The 17,484-nt window shown below is 36.1% G+C and overlaps 1 long non-coding RNA gene across 1 annotated transcript in view; it reads right to left on the bottom strand.

The window, feature by feature from the left end:
• The window catches only part of LOC145723713 (uncharacterized), a 50,003-nt gene that overhangs the window by 5,608 nt on the left and 26,911 nt on the right, over nucleotides 1–17,484 (bottom strand). The window contains exon 4 of the long non-coding RNA XR_014148969.1: nucleotides 14,235–14,297. This is a non-coding gene — a long non-coding RNA (uncharacterized LOC145723713). The remainder of the gene's footprint in view (nucleotides 1–14,234; nucleotides 14,298–17,484) is intronic.

The raw sequence follows: 17,484 nt of genomic DNA, 5'->3' as shown, positions 1-17,484 counted from the left end.
TTTTTTTTTTAAAGATTTTATTTATTTATTTGAGAGAGAGAGAATGAGAGACAGAGAACATGAGAGGGAGGAGGGTCAGAGGGAGAAGCAGACTCCCTGCCGAGCTGGGAGCCCGATGCGGGACTCGATCCCGGGACTCCAGGATCATGACCTGAGCCGAAGGCAGTCACTTAACCGACTGAGCCACCCAGGCGCCCCATCTATAGTTTTTCTTGAACTTATGTATACTCTTTTGATTAATACCACATGGAAATATATAGTATAGGTATCCCAAGTTTATAGTAGAATGAAAAATGAAAATAGAACGACTGAGAACAAAAAAACCAAAAGAACACTATAAAATAGTCCCCCAACTTCTCAGTTGACGATAGTTTGTCCATCAATATTTATTATTAATTACATGTTTCTTCAGTTGTATATCGGCATAATTTGGAGAAGGAAAAATACCTTGTATTTAACAAAAACTGTTGCATGAACTTTCTTGGGTTACAGATAAGCAAATATTTTCAGGCTTAAGAAGACTGATTTCAGCAATGCCTTTGCTAACATATCATATAGTATCTTTTCAGAGAAGATGAAGAAAGGTGATGTGAATGATTTTATTGGAAGTTAGACTGCAACTGGTTAAACCATACTATCTGTGGAGGTACTGGGACTCAGGGGGAAGGGTTGAACACACTGACTTTACCTGATGTCTCTGTGGCTGTAACCAACTCACTTGGGTATGAATACCTGAAGATCCATGGAGAGGCTGAATCTCCTAGTAATAGCAACCAGCTAGATCCTGTTTTTGGAAGTTTGGCTTTGAAAAAGTTCACTGTCTGCATATGGATCTCCTCTATTAGAGAAGGCTTTCCCATAAATCCAGCTCAGATCCACAGGGGTGAGTCTCCTGCACCTTTTGAGATCTTTAATGCGTTTCTGACCCAATATCAGATCTCACCTCCATTCCCAGCCCCATGTTGATGCAGAATAACTACAACCTGTGTCTGAAGATCCCTAAGTTTAAAAAATGCCATGCATTGATTTAAAATATTATAGCATTTTTATAATTTTGAAATACCTTTAAAATAAAATCAGATCCTGTGAGAAATGGGGAAGAAAGGGAGAAAGAGAGAAAGATAAAGGGAAGGAAGAAGAGAATAAGGTAGAAAGAAAGGAGAAAGGGGAATAAGAATGGAATAAATGAGTGAGCAAAGGAGCCAATGGATGAGGGAACATAGCCTGAAACCAAAAATATTTGTTGGGTTAAAGAAAGGGAGAAAGAAACTAAGGTGGGAGGAAGAGAGACATAGCTAACCTTCACTAACTGTTTAGCATGTAACAGTCACTGTCCTAGGCAGTTTCACTTGTTATTATACATGAAATTTGATCTTTACAACTTCCTTGTGAGCTAACTATTTTCCATGCAGACCACGTACCCGGTCTGTTAGAATCTGAAGCCCAGGATCTTTATATTAAATAACTCAACACAGGAAGTGAGCTGTCTTCATTGTCAAAACCACAGAGCAAGCCTTGTTTTATCTTTAAACTTTCCCACCACCCTAACTAAATGATGTGTAGCCATATGCTTGGTAATCACAAGGCTGAAGGTTTCTCTCTACCATTTTTATCACATTTAGGTTATTTCTAGGTTGCAATTTGCATAATATTGGGTCAAAAATATGAAGAATCTATGTGGTGTCTTAAACTATGCTAATATTTAATAGCAAGGCAGAGAAGACAACAACATTGATATGCAGCCTTCCTTCCTAGACAGATTTTCTATCTAAAGTGTATGCCCGATAATGCTGAAAGGAAGATGTGGAGAAATTATACATTGTGTGATCAGGAGAAAAACAGTGAAATCAAATCTCTCCTCTGGGAGAGAGTTAGCTCCAACTACTGTAAGTTTATCTTAGAGAAGAACACCATGCACTCTGCTGTACTGTTTCAGCACAGAGTTCTGAGGAAAAACAAAATGGTTAATAATTTTGCTGTTAAAAAAACCTGAAATAGGTGGTGGGGATTAAGAAGCGCACTTGTTGATGAGCACTGGGTGTTATACAGAAGTGTTGAATCACTATATTGTATGCCTTAAACTAATATTACACTGTATGCTAACTGGAATTTAAATAAAAACTTTACAAAACCTGAAAATAAATCAAATTTACAAGATGTAGAAAATTCTATTTTAGATCATTAATTGTGTTTAGATCATTTAGATTAGCTTCATGATGGGAAAATTAACAATGGATCTCACACACAGAGAGACATACATCACTACATCAATTTATTATGTTTGCAAATGTTAATGAGGAAGGAAGAAGTAAAATGCAAATTAAGTAAAGCAGTAAAACATGAATTTAAAAGGGGGAGGGAAGGTGTTGACTTAAGCAACTTTTGAAAATGAGTATAATCTGTAATAGTAAAAAGTAAAAGGAACTGTACATAAACACTGTACTCTAGTTGATAAAGTTGTTTTCCACAGGGGCACGGGTTCACAATTCTAATATTTTATACATGTATACTAAGACTGAACAATTAAGTAAATGGAGCTGTATTTCTCACTCCTGTAATGGGAATTTATAGATAAGCAAGGGGAGGGGGCTGAAATAATCCACGTAGTAATGGATTAGAGTTGGAGATGTCAGTATGAACTCATGGTTAGTTTAATATGGATACAGACAGTTATATATAGACATATGCATAGATTTTTGTGTATACCTGGGTAGTATACATACATGCGTTTTGGTCAGCTGAGGTGCTTAAAAATGATACCCCATTAACAATGAGCATACTCATCTGTATCTTGGTTTCTTTTTTTTTTTTTTTGAGATTTATTTATTTTAGAGAGAGGAAGTGAGTGGGGGAGGAGCAGAAGGAGAGGGAGAGATACAGACTCTCCACTGATCATGGAGCCCAAAGCAAAGCTCTATCCCACAACCCATGAGATCTGACCTGAAATCACAAGTCAGACGCTTAACCAATTGAGCCTCTGAGGCACATCTGTATCTTGGTTTCTAATACCATTCTCCAATAGGAAAACAACAACAACAACAACAACAAAACATACAAACAATAAACAGGGATGCTTATAAAGATGGTTGACTCCAGGACTAGGGCAGAAAATACCCAAGATGAAGCTGGAATATCTTGTTGTGCCAGAAATAAAAGAAAGCTCAAAAAAGTTGAAGACAGTTTGTCAAAGGGACACTGGAACCAACTAAAGAGCTCCCAGTGGCCAAAGATGGAACAACTTGATCAAAATAAATCAAGTTTCTTAAAATATAATCCAAAATTAAACTAAATTTCCGAGCCCATTAGTTTTTAGTAAATTAATACATGGAGAGGAGCAGACAATTCTTCCATGCAGAAGAATTCCAAATACTTTATGTAGATACTCTGCCCTCAACAGGGCAGGGTATGACTCCCAATCCTTAAGTGTGTGCTGTACAACTACAGAAAAAGTAAGTAAAAACTCCTGGGATTCAGAGGAGAGAGGAGACAAAGTAACCTGGATTCTTTGAATATAGAAGAGAAATAACTGGAATGATTCTAACAAGTGGATTCTACTCTTTTGAGTTTCTATAATAAAAACTATCAATTTCTACTGTACATGCATTGTCTATTAAAAAGGATATTGTAATGCACCCTACCTAAACCAGAGGAATTTGAGGTTTCAGAAAAATTGTTTATAAAAATTACAAAAATTGTTTACAAAACGTGTAACTAACTTTCTTACATCTATCAGTAAATCCTGTCAGGGCTACCTTCAAATTACATCCAGAATTCTACAACTTTTTATCTTCTCAAACAAACCACCATCATCTTTTACTTGGATTGTGGACAAAGCCCTCAAATCTTATGGTATTTGTGCTTCCATTTTTTCCCCATAGAATGCTGGGTGATCCTTAAAAAATATAAGTTGTAAGCCTGCTATTTGTGATTGTGTAGTGTGCAGTTGTAGAGAACATCATTCTCATACCGCTTGTGGAATTGTGCACCTATTCTGACAGTGCTATCATAGATAGTAAACCGTCTGGAGAAAATAATGTCTTCTTTTAATGATTGACACAAAGGAAGCATCTGAGCCAACAGTAGTTGGAGATCACTCACTGTTCAGCTCACTGTTATGCAATGGCTATCCTATAACTCAGGATGAAAATCTAACAAGGTTTTATGTAAACTTGTCCCATGCTACTTCTCTTTTCTCATCCCCTATTCCTATCTAGCTCAGCTCTTCTGAAAATTTTATTTACCTAGTAATCACCTAGGGGTTTTGTCAAAATGTAGAACTGATTCAGTAGGTCTGAGTAAGGACTTAGTTTCTGTATTTCTAATGACCTCCCAGATGATACCAATAAATGGTTCTAGTCTGGGGTCACTGTTTCAGTCAGTCTGTCTTTGCTCATGCTGTCTTTACTCATGCCTAAAGACATTTATACTTGTTTCTTTTATTTGAAATATTCTTTCTTTAAATATCCTCAGGATTTACCCTCTCACCTACTTTTGGTTATTACTTATTTTCTCCTCAATGAACACTTCCCTGCCTGTGTTGTTTAAATTTCTATCCTCTCCCTTTCCACAACCTAATTTTCATTTTTTGGGTATACAGTCTATTTTTTTCTTTTTGGCTGCTTTTAACATGCTCTTTTTTTGGGTAGTATTTTACTATAATGATATAGGTATGTATTTCTATTAAATTATCCTGCTTAGAATTTGTTGCAGTTCCTGAATCTGAGGATTGTTATCTTTTATAAATTCTAGAAACCTCTTGGTCATTACCTCTTAAATATATTATTATTCTTGTCTTCTTGAACTATGTTAAAATGTATATTAATGTAGATCTTTTCACATAATTTTAGTCTCTTAGTCTTTCCTTCACACTGTCTAATGGTTACACTGCGTTGCCTTTTGGATTGACTTATCTGGGTTTTTTCTTTACTTCACTAATTATCTTTAGTTGTGGTTAATCTTATATTTAACTATCAGTTATAAAGTGTGTGTATAATTTCTAGAAGTTTGATTTGGTTCTTTAAAAAGTGTACCATTCATTCTTGGTAATGTATTTTATTTTTCAGTAAATTCTTAAAATAGTACTTTATTTCTTTAAGGTATTTAAGAATACAAATATTATATAATAAGAAATATATTTATTTTGAAATTTATCCAAAAAATTAAACCCACAAATTTTGTGAGTATGATTATGCAGGTTGTTATTTTACTGACAAACTCATAAGGGTTTGTTTCTTTAGGTGTTCTGTTGTTTGTTTTTGTAAAAATTCTCCTGTCCCTTTGCGTAAGCATTCTCTGAGAGAGAATTTGCATTTGTCTGTTCCAGGCTCCTGAAAGAACTAACCAAACAATACCACCAATTTTGACTCCAATGATGATGATGATGATGATAATAGTGATAAAGACAGTTATTTTAGGACATAGAAGTAAATTCTGGATTGAGACTTTTTAAAAAAATAATTTACACTAGGTGACAGAATCAAGGCTTTAATCTAGGGTCAGTGGACAAAAATAATAATAGTAGCAATCTCTTATATTTGTTTAGCTTTAGACTCTTGGACTCATGTTTATGTTTATGACTCATTAAATGTGCACAATAAGGCTGTGAGGTTGACAGAGCATTTTAGAGCCATATTATAGTTAATATATAGTTAAATATAATCTATGACAATGTCATGAAAGTTTGGTTATGTTCTAAATTTGGCAATATTTCACAATTCTAGAATGTTTTTAGATCAAGTATTCTAGTTCTAAAATTCTCTTCTCTTTCCCTCTCTCTTTTAAACAATTTGAACTGTTTGACCATAGAAGGTCTTGAAGTGACTATAAAAATGTCTGAGATCCTTAGACCCAAGTGTATTCTTTCAACACAAATAAATTTAAATGTTTAACTATAATCAAAATTATAATTATATTAAATTAACAAAATGATGGATTCATTTATTTATTTTTTTAAAAGATTTTATTTATTTATTTGAGAGAGAGAGACTGAGAGAGAGAGAGCATGAGAGGGGGGAGGGTCAGGAGGGTCAGAGGGAGAAGCAGACTCCCTGCTGAGCAGGGAGCCAGATGCGGGACTCCATCCAGGGACTCCAGGATCATGACCTGAGCCGAAGGCAGTCGCTTAACCAACTGAGCCACCCAGGCGCCCTGATGGATTCATTTATTTAAAGCATTAATGAGCCCTGTATCATCTGTCGTTGGGTTCAGAAACATGTGTCTTCCTTTGAACACTTTGAGAAGAAATTAGCAAGAAATTGTTACTGACAGAAATGATGGAGTGCTGAGCCAGGTTGTGGGCAGAAATCTAGGAAATATGAGGAGCAAATCAGGATTTCTTCCCTCTTCAATGCCAGGTTTGAAAGCCAGGAATCTCAGGGATTATATGGTGACATCACAAGGTGTTATGACTGGATAGAGCAGGAAATCAGAGGAACTCAATTCAGGTTCAAGTTGATATTCTTTAAAAAGTAGTGCAAATTGTTTTTTTCTTTTCTTTTTTTTTTAGGTTGGCCCCAATTTGTAAAATGGGGACAATCATATCCATCCTCATAACTATAATTTTGGGTGCTTACATGCAAGACAGTAAGCTAATTACTTTACCTGAATATTAATTTCATCTTCACTCTGATTCTATGAGGTAAGTAGGTGTTGTCATTATTCCTAGTTATGAACACACAATTGAGGCATAGGCAGTTTGATTCTAGGGACCAACTGGCTGATAATAATCACCCCAGAGGGACATTGTGAAGATAAACAAATAACACTTAGGAAAACAAGTGTTCCTGGCATGGAGTTGAAGCTTGATGAACGTAAGGCTGGGCTTATGTTCTGAGACTGGGCTTTAGAAATGGAAATAGAAACCAAAGCTAAGTCAAGTGAGAAAGAATAGTAGACCTCTAGCCCAGATAGAATAAATCTGCTCAACCTATGAGTTAATATAGTTGACACCTGTCTGGTTGGTCTTCTTTGAAGATTTGCCAGAGTTCAGAATAGGTTCTCTACTTTCATTTTTGATGGAAACATGTGCTGTATTGGGCATATAATAAATGTCTAATAAATATCTGTTAAATTAACACATTACAGGGCCCCTTACTCATCTCCAAGCATGATAAGCATGACTTTATTACTGCAGTACCACTGGTCTGAGCTAGCAGGAGTGTTTTTATGAATTGAAGGAGAGTTCCAGTTCTATTAAGTAGCTGTAGAGTTACTACACTGATATTTGGGACTATAAATATACTGTCTTCTTTTTTTTTTTTTTTTTTAAAGATTTTTTTTTATTTATTTATTCATGAGAGACAGAGAGAGAGAGAGAGAGGCAGAGGGAGAAGCAGGCTCCCAAGGAGCAGGGAGCCCGATGCGGGACTCGATCCCAGGACCCTGAGATCATGACCTGAGCCGAAGGCAGACGCTTAACCATCTGAGCCACCCAGGCGCCCAAATATACTGTCTTCTTTGTACAATTATTGTTATGTGTATTTTTCCTTTGCATTACTTTATTTGTGCTTTACAGAAGCCCCCCGAGTTCATTCATTTTATTGGTAGGAAAACTCAGATATCAAATGGTACATAACCATCCCATGCCATATAGTAAATAAGATTTGAAGTATAGATTTAAACCCAGATTTTCTACTTTTTTATCACTTAATGAGCATTTCTCCTAAGGGCAATTTTGTGGCTATGTCTGGCAGTTTTCCAATGTTGGAGATGAAAGTTTTTTTTTTTTATTGAAGTTGCAATATATATACAAGACATGGGCCAATATATATTATATTTTATACATATTGTATGTAACACATATAATACATACATTTAAATGCATCTTATTAATCCCTGGAGTGGTTTCTGTATGTTGTTGTTGAGTTATGTAATTATTTCTTATCTTACTAACCTCTTTTTATATTCTTCCTAATCTCATTTACTATCAGCAATTATTTACTCGTTGATTTATTATCTGTCTCCCCTCTCCTATTACACTCTCATCATGCAAGAAAGTAAGTTTTAAGTGAGCAGGATCCTGCTTATTTTGTTCACTGCTGAGTCTACACATAGAAAGCAACTCCAAGCATATTTTAGGAGTTTAAAAGTATTACTACATGAATGAATAAGTGTCTTAATATCGCTGAGAAAAGTACATAATTTTCTCAATGGTCAAAGGAATGAGGGGAGACTGAAGACAGATGAAAATGACTTGCCCTGCTTAGTTCAAAAGGATGGACTTTAACCATATATACAAATAATCCAGAATATCCATAGGAAATCAAGATTTAGAACCTAATTCAACAAAACAGAGAATATTAAATCTGGGAAAAGCCTTGCTTGAAGTTTAGGGCTAAATTTAATAGGAATATCAGGCAATGGCTTTATAAAACTCATTTTTCAAAAGAGGCACTAACAGGATGAAAATACGAAAAGATGCAAAACAAGTGCAACCTAATTATAAATTGTTCATTAAAGCTGGACACTGGAGGATTGCTACTTCATGTCACTTCTCTTACTTCAGTTTCTTTTTTTGTTTGTTTTATTTATTTATTCATGAGAATCAGAGAGAGAGATAGAGAGAGGCAGCGGCAGAGGGAGAAGCAGGCTCCCCGCCTAACAGGGAGCCCGATGCGGGACTCGATCCCAGGACCCTGGGATCGTGACCTGAGCCAAAGGCAGACGCTTAACCATCTGAGCCACCCAGGCGCCCCTTCAGTTTCATCTAATTTACATATGTGAAGGAGTGAGAATTATATTTTTAAACACATATTATCAAATCTATTCTATGGATTCAAATTAACTCAAAGGAGGCTCCTCTCACAGCTACAATTTCCAGATAATTTGGCCCCTATTCAGATCATGTAGATCAAGTTAACTTTTTAACTGCCCCAAATGAACATATCCAACCATAGTTTCCCTATCTTTAAAATAAACAGGTAATCTGTGAAAATTAATGAAAAAGACACAATAGAACATAAATGCCCTGTGTTTCAACTGCAGCAGGATAACGATGCAGGCCTTGCATCTCTCTTTAAAAGAGAAATGCAGGGGCGCCTGGGTGGCTCAGTGGGTTGGGCGACTGCCTTCGGCTCAGGTCATGATCCTGGAGTCCCGGGATCGAGTCCCGCATCGGGCTACCTGCTCGGCAGGGAGTCTGCTTCTCCCTCTCCTGCTCCCCCCTCTTGTGCTCTCTCTCTCTCTCAAATAAATAAATAAAATCTTTAAAAAAAAAAAAAGAGAAATGCAGCACTGCCTCCTTGGAATCCAACATTTGGCAGCCAGAGCACAAACAGGAACAGAATCCAGAGATGGCTCTTTGGTAGCCAATTGTGCAAGTCCAATTTTCCACTTCCTTCTAGGCTGCAAAGAGAACTTAGGTAAGGGTTTGATGACATTAGCAGAGATGGGAGAAAATTCTGGGACTGTTTTCAGCTGCCACATTGGATGTACTGACAGATGAGAAACAAATGGAAGACATAGTAAATAAAATACAATTATGGGCTTCTGATGGCCATGTTGCACCTGAAAGTGGACAACTGAGAAAATTAACCTATAAATTATAAGATTAGTTTCATAGGTGATCATAAAATATATCATCAAAACTGGGTCATTTCTCTGAGTGAAAAGGGGTATCATTAATAATCACTTTAGGTGGTGCCTGGGTGGCTCAGTCTGGGTCTTGGTTTCGGCTCAGTTCTTAATCTTGGGGTCATGGGATGGAAGCCCCCTGTCCTGTGGGGCTCCCGGCTCAGCAGGGAGTCTGCTTGAGATTCCCACACTCTGCCCCTCCCCTTGCTTGCATGCACTCTGTCTCTCCAAAAGAAGAAAAAAATTACTTTGGAACTACAAGAACAGAAATCCACTTCTATGTCTGCTGAGTGTATGAACTTGCTTGCTAGAGTGAAGGATGCATGCTAGGCTGGGACCACTGATCAGAGAAGAGAAAAACCAAGGTTCTTGCATAATTGTCGATATGATTTTTGCAGATACTATTTTCTGATATTCACATGGAATCATTACTCTTATAAAAATATACATATTTTTGGGGATTAGAAAAAGGTTTACAGTTTCTTCTGGCCAAGGCTGGGTGTACAAAGCATGAGTAGATATGCAGTTTTTATTCCGCTGATTCACTGGAAAAGAGAAGAGCTTGAATGTTCAGTAAGCCCAATTCTGGCATCTAAGCTATTTTCAGATGGAAGAGATACTTCTTTATAAGAGATACAAATAAAACATCCATAACAAAAATCAGTATCATATGAGAGACAATCTACTCAAGATGAAAAAAACTCTTCAGATAACTTTGTAGAACTTTCCTATGTCTTATTCTTTTGCAGTATAATTCACATTCAAATTTCCTCCTGTAGGTCAAGTTTAAATTTTAAACAAAATCCAGAGAGTACATAAATCAATTTCTCCCAGGTCTGTATGATATATGTTAGTTCCTAGGTGTCTTGAAAAATGGTACCATGCAGTCTTTTGGCACCTAAAAGTCCCATGTAGGGAGGATATTCAAAATGCTGGAGTCACAGCATTAACTCTGAACTTCTAATTTTCTTTCTGATGTTTGTAGGGCAGACATATAAACCTTTTAAATACAGAAAATGATAAAACAAGGAACTAGCTATACAATGTATAAAACAACGTAAGAAGATGTGTCATTTATCAGATTATTCAGGTTAAACAGAGGGACATTCTACCATGAGTTAGGAGAGCCTCAAAAGAGAGGTTTTTCACATATCCAAGTCACATTGGTGGCCCTTACATTATCACCAACCTCACATCCTATTTATTCATTTATTTATGAAAACTGAATTTAAACATTGTTAAAACATCTGTATTCAACAGTGTGCTAGGCATCTGAGGATGCTCAAAGAAAAGACACAGCTCACAACCTAGTCACGAGATGGTAAGCAAACAATGACGTTACAATGAGAAAGATGGAACTCAGTTTGCCTCTGGCAATGTGAATAAAAGCAAGGCAAGAGCCAGGGGGTCTATGGTAAATTTTATTCATTTTGTTTCCACAGTTTCTCAGATTGTTCCTCTCACCAACATTTCTCCTCTCTTCCTGATCTGTTTCATCCAGAAAACATCAAAAGTTTATGTGACAGTGAATACCACTGATCCCATTTACTGTGCTTCACAACACTAGATAATGGATCTCTATTTCCCTATAAAGTACATTAATTTTCTTCCTTCCTCCATTCTTCCCTCCCTCCCTCCCTCCTTCCCTTCCTTCCTTCCTTTCACTATTTAGATTAAGATTTAGGTTTTGGTTTTTGTCAACTGTTCGTTTGCTGTGCAAAAGCTTTTTATCTTGATGAAGTCCCAATAGTTCTTTTTTGCCTTTGTTTCCCTTGCCTTTGGAGAGGTGTCTAGCAAGACAGAATGGGAGAAGATATTTGCAAATGTCTTAACAGATAAAGGGCTAGTATCCAAAATCTATAAAGAACTTATCCAACTCAACACCCAAAGAACAAATAATCCAGTCAAGAAATGGGAAGGGGGCGCCTGGGTGGCTCAGTTGTTAAGCGTCTGCCTTCGGCTCAGGTCATGATCCCAGGGCCCTGGGATCGAGCCCCGCATCGGGCTCCCTGCTCTGTGGGAAGACTGCTTCTCCCTCTCCCACTCCCCCTGCTTGTGTTCTCTCTCTGGCTGTGTCTCTGTCAAATAAATAAATAAATTCTTTAAAAAAAAAAAAAGAAATGGGAAGAAGACATGAACAGACATTTTTTCCAAAGAAAACATAAAAATGGCCAACAGACACATGAAGAAATGCTCCACATCACTTGTTATCAGGGAAATACAAATCAAAACCACAGTGAGATACCACCTCACACTAGTAAGAATGGCTAAAATTAACAAGTTAGTTAATGACAGATGTTGGTGAGGATGCAGAGAAAGGGGAACCCCCTAAAAGTGTTGGTGGGAATGCAAGCTGGTGCAGCCACTCTGGAAAACAGTATGGAGGTTCCTCCAAAAGTTGAAAATAGAGCTACGCTATGACCCAGCAATTGCACAACGGCGTATTTACCCCAAAGATACAAATGTAGTGGTCTGAAGGGGCATGTGCACCCTAATGTTTATATCACCAATGTCCACAACAGCCAAACTATGGGAAGATGTCCATCGACAGATGAATGGATAAAGAAGATGTGGTATATATATATACATATAATGGAATACTACTCAACAAGAAAAAATTGAAATCTTGCCATTTGCAATGACGTGGCTGGAACCAGAGGGTATAATGCTAAGCAAAATAAGTCAATCAGGTAAAGACAATTATCATATGATTTCACTCTTTGTAAAATTTAAGAAACAGAACAGAGGATCATAGGGGAAGGAGGGGAAAAATAAAACAAGATGAAATCAGAGAGGGAGACAAACTGTTAAGAGACTCTTAATCATAGGAAACAAACTGAGGGTTGCTGGAGGGTGGGGGTAGACGGATGGGGTAACTGGGTGATGTACATTAAGAAGGGCACATGATGCAATGAGCACTGGGTGTTATATAAGACTGATGAATCGCTGAACCTTACCTATGAAACTAATAATACACTATATGTTAATTATTTGAATTCAAATAAAAAATAGTAAACAGATAAACAAGAATACCTTTATAATGCAATTAAATACATGTATAAGGCTTTATGGGATCGAAAAACTGGGCAGGGTTGTGTTTTAAGGAAGGTGAGAGGATAGACTAGTAACAGAAGCTAGGGGCAAGAGACCTAACCAGAAGATGCTTCTTCGGGTGGGAATCCTCAGTGGAGTCTTAAGGAAATGGTCTTCTGGGACTGGGAAAAGATTATGGAACAGGAAGAGAGTTCAAGAAAGTAAGCCAAGATCACTGAATCAGAAGAGCCTACCACAGGGTAAATAGTTTACCAGTAATGATTTTACTCTCTAAATATTGAAAAATAGATAGTTTTAAAACAGTTTTGCAGCTAATAAAAATCATTAAACTGAAGTGTAGTTAATTGTCCAAGTTAACACTGGTAAGTGATGGAAGTAGTAGTCAAGTCCAACTCTCTGCAAAGCTTTGTTCAGCTTGTAACCAACCCTGCTCATGTTCAATATGCTATACATAGGGAGTCTAGCACCTCAGTCATTCCATGTATTTGTGCTTTGGCTCAACCCCTGGTAGTATCTACATCTATCTTCTCTTATTCTTGTGTTTATTCTCCATAGAACTAGAAGGGTCTCTTAGAGTACACATTAAGAGAGTAATCAATACACGGGACTTGGCATATTTGAGCCCTGCCTTGAGCACTTAACAGGCTTAAGTAGATCAAATGTTTGAATAATATATCACTCTTACTTTAAGTCCTCCAATTCTGAGTTATCTTTCAATTCTCAGATACTGTTTCCTTTGGTAAGCTTTTGATAAATATTATTTCTTTTACCCAATTCTGATGGATTTAATTGAATCTCATGTGAACTACGTACATACATGTATTGTTGAATATATTGCTCTTCTTTTGCATTTGATTTTCCTTATAAAGGTCTGAGACTCTTGTGGAAAATATCTGTGTTTCTACAAGAGTTCCCAAAGGGCATTTCTGTGGAGTGACACCACCGTCATCCCTAGTAGGCCTTGAAGCAAGTATCAGGATGAAGATACTAAGTGGCTTACCACCGTCATCCCTAGTAGGCCTTGAAGCAAGTATCAGGATGAAGATACTAAGTGGCTTACCACCAAAAGACTGTCTTACATTATTAAATCAGAGTAAAAAGCAAAGGTAATTGCATTTATTTTACGTCTCACTTGGAAAAAAAGTTTTAAAAAGTTACCAATTTTATGACTGCTTTCTACACTATAATTTTTATTTTAATCTATGATATATATTTACATACTAGCATTAGTGTATTAGCAGTTACTTGGGGTTTGAATCATATTTCTGACAGCATCTCACTGTGTGGGTTTAAGAAAAACATTTAATTCCTCTTATCTTCAATCTCCTTGTATATAAAATATGGATAATAATACTACTTTTAAAGTAATAAATTTAAAATGTCTAATAGTGTCTGGAAGTAAAGAAATTAGGAGTAAATTGGCTGTCAGTATTTTCACAGTTCTAGAACCTAGTGATAGTATCTGGCACATGCTGAAGTAAAATAAAAATGTTTGAATTGCACATACATGTAAGGATCAAATAATAGAAGATATATTTAGTATAGCAAAATATGCAAAGTTAAGGAATTAAAGTCAATTTCAACTTACTTAGCCTTTGTTTTTTTCTCACCTATAATCCAGGATCTCATTATATATGTCAAATCCATGTTCAGGTTCCTCCTGATTCCAGAGACTGTGAACAAAAATGGCAAGTTAATAATTCCATTGAAAATTTGCAATGCTATTTTATAAAGTTGGACCACAGGATGACATATTAATGGATTGCAAGTCTAAAAGAAGGACTTAGAGGACTTTTTCACCCATGCTTCCAAACACCAGCCTAATGGAGTCCACTCTCCACCATCATGTTCTTTATTCTATCTTCCTTCACATAGCTTGAGAAAAAGGTATTAAGTAAGAAAAAGTGCTGGAGTCATGTTGTGCACATCTAATATTCTCATTAATTATTAGTAAAAGATGCATAAGAATAATTTTGAGCTATCAGGAAGCAAGTGAGCGAGGGGAGCAATAAACTTACTTGAAATTGATGTTTTATTTAATGAGGGCCCCTTGGGTTAATAGTAGAAGCAAGTCATGTCTTTCTGCTAAGATTAATCTCACCCAACAGGTTACTCAGGTGTTAACCCAGTTGGAAGCAGTTTGGGAACTCTGATAATCCTAGGATTGAAGAATGAAGAGGGATGCTGATAAACTTTGCAATTGGTAATAAATAGGAATATATAGTGGTAACAATGCTTACACCTCCAGCTCTTTGCTCCTACAAATATTCAGGTAAAGTATGGTTGAGGAATTACCTAGAATTAACCTAAGTCCAAAGTTCAGAAATGAAGTAAGTATTAAAAAGCCATTGGAACCAGAACAGTATAAGACTGGCATAAAAAACAGACATATAGATCAATGGAACAGAATAGAAAGCCCAGAAATAAATTCACACATAGACAGTCAACTAATTTTTTCAAAGGTATTATTTATTTATTGGAGAGAGAGCGAGCGAGAGCGCATGTGCACAAGCAGGTGGAACGGCAGGCAGAGGGAGAGGGAGAAGCAGGCTTCCCTCAGAGCAGAGTCCGACGTGGCGCTTGATCCCAGGGCTTTAGATCATGACCTGAGCCGAAGGCAGATGCTTAACTGACTGAGCCACCCAGGTGCCCCTACAGTCAACTGTTTTTGACAGAGTTGCCAAGAATACACACTTGGTAAAGGATAGTCTCTTCAATAAATGGTGCTGGGAAAAATGGACATTCACATGTAAAAGAATGAAACTAGACCCCCATCTTACACTACTCACAAAAATTAACTCAAAATGGATTTAAGACTTTAAGACCTGAAACCATAAAACTCCTAAAAGAAAACATGGGAAAAAACTTGATATTCGTCTTGGCAATGAGTGTTTGGATCTGACACCAGAGGCACAAGCAAGAAAAATAAAAACCAAATGAGACTACATCAAACGAAAATGTTTCTGCTCAGCAAAGGAAATAATCAACAACACGGAAAGGCAACCTATGGAATGGGAGAAAATATTTGCACATCATATATCAGATAAGGGGGTTATATCCAAAAATATAAAAGGAACTCTTACAATTCAGTAGCAAAGACCAGATAACCCAGTTAAAAATGGTCAAGAACCTGAAGAGACATTATTCCAAAGAAGACATACAAATGTCCAACAAGTATAGGAAAAGATGTTCAATATCACCAGTCCTCAGGAAAATGCAAGTCAAAACCATAATGACATATCACCTCACATCCATTAAAATGTCTATTATCAAAAAGCAAGAAATAAATGCTGATAAGAATGTAGAAAACAGGGAACATCTGTAGATGGTTGTCTCCAGTGTAAACCGGCATAGCCATTAAGGGAAACAGTATGGAGTTTCCTCAGAAAATTAAAAATAGAACTACCATATGATCCGACAATCCCACTTCTGTGTATACATTTAAAGAAGACATAACCACCACTTGAAAGACATATCAGTACTTCCATGTTCTTTGCAGCATTTTTCACAATAGCCATGAAATGGAAACAAGTGTCCATAGATGGATAAATGGATAAAGAAAATGTTGTACATATTATACAATGTAATATTATTTGGCCATAAAGAAGAAGGAATCCTACCATTTGTGACGACATGGAGGAAACTGAAGGATATTATACTAAATGAAATAAGCTAGAAGGAGAAAGACAAATACGGTATGTTATCACTTACATGTGAGATCTAAAAAACAAACAAAAAAACAAACATCATAGAAACAGAGTGGAATGGTGGTTGCCACAGGCTGGAAGGTGGGATAAATGGGAAAAAAACTAGTCAAAGGGTACAAACTTTCAGTGAGAAGATAAATAAGTTCTGGGGACCTAATGTACAATTAATAATACTGTGTTACATATTTGAGGTTTGCTAAGAGAGTAGGTCTTAAGTGTTCTCATCTCCTACACACAAAGGTAACTACGTGAGGTGATGGATGTGTGAATTAACTTGATTGTGGTGAATGTTTCACAATATGTATATAAAATTATTATGTTGCATACTATAAGTATATTGCAATTTTATCTGCCAATCATATCTCAGTAAAACTGGGAAAGAAAAGAAAAAAAATTAAAAAATTCATAAAACACAGGATCTTTCATTTTCTACGGAAATATTAGCACATATACATACTAAGAATGTCAAAGCAGGAAAAAATTCATGTAGTAAAAATCAGACATCTTCCACACCAATATTATAAAATTATATAACAAATTTCCACATAAAATATATTTATATATATATTATAAATAAACATGTAAAAAGATACAGATATATAGATACATTTATAGAGATACAGATATGAAAGTAAATATACATATGTAGAGAGATACAGATATCTAGGTACTCTAGAGATTAAATTTTTTATATTATGTATAACTTTATACAATTTGAAATATAAAATTTGGCTTTGTCTATTTAGCATCACATTTCATAAATGTATCAGAATGTACTTAACTATAATTCAATTGGTACACATTTGGGTGTTTCTCATGCTTTTCTTAAATTATATTGGCTTCTTTTTAATGCTGATTATCTAATCTTTATTGTTCTCTGAATAGGATGTACATAATATTCTCCAGATGACAATTTATACTTTAGAATCTAATGACTGATGAGATCTACATAATCAAAGTTAATTATAAAGTTTGGCTTTGGAGAGAAAGGTGTATGTGTATGTACTGTTATTTACAAAACTGCATTGTTTGACTTTTACAGAATAAACATCAGCTCTGCCTTAAAATTCTACCCCAGAATCAGCCTTTTCATACCAGTTGTCCATTACATAGTGAATCAAATATTGGTCATAATCTTCCAGGGTCATTCTTA

Source organism: Leptonychotes weddellii, chromosome 10 (assembly GCF_054177405.1).
Source record: "Leptonychotes weddellii isolate Sample4059 chromosome 10, ASM5417740v2, whole genome shotgun sequence".
In the NCBI taxonomy this organism is placed as follows: Eukaryota; Metazoa; Chordata; class Mammalia; order Carnivora; family Phocidae; genus Leptonychotes; species Leptonychotes weddellii.
This window is presented reverse-complemented; position numbering and strand designations above follow the sequence as displayed.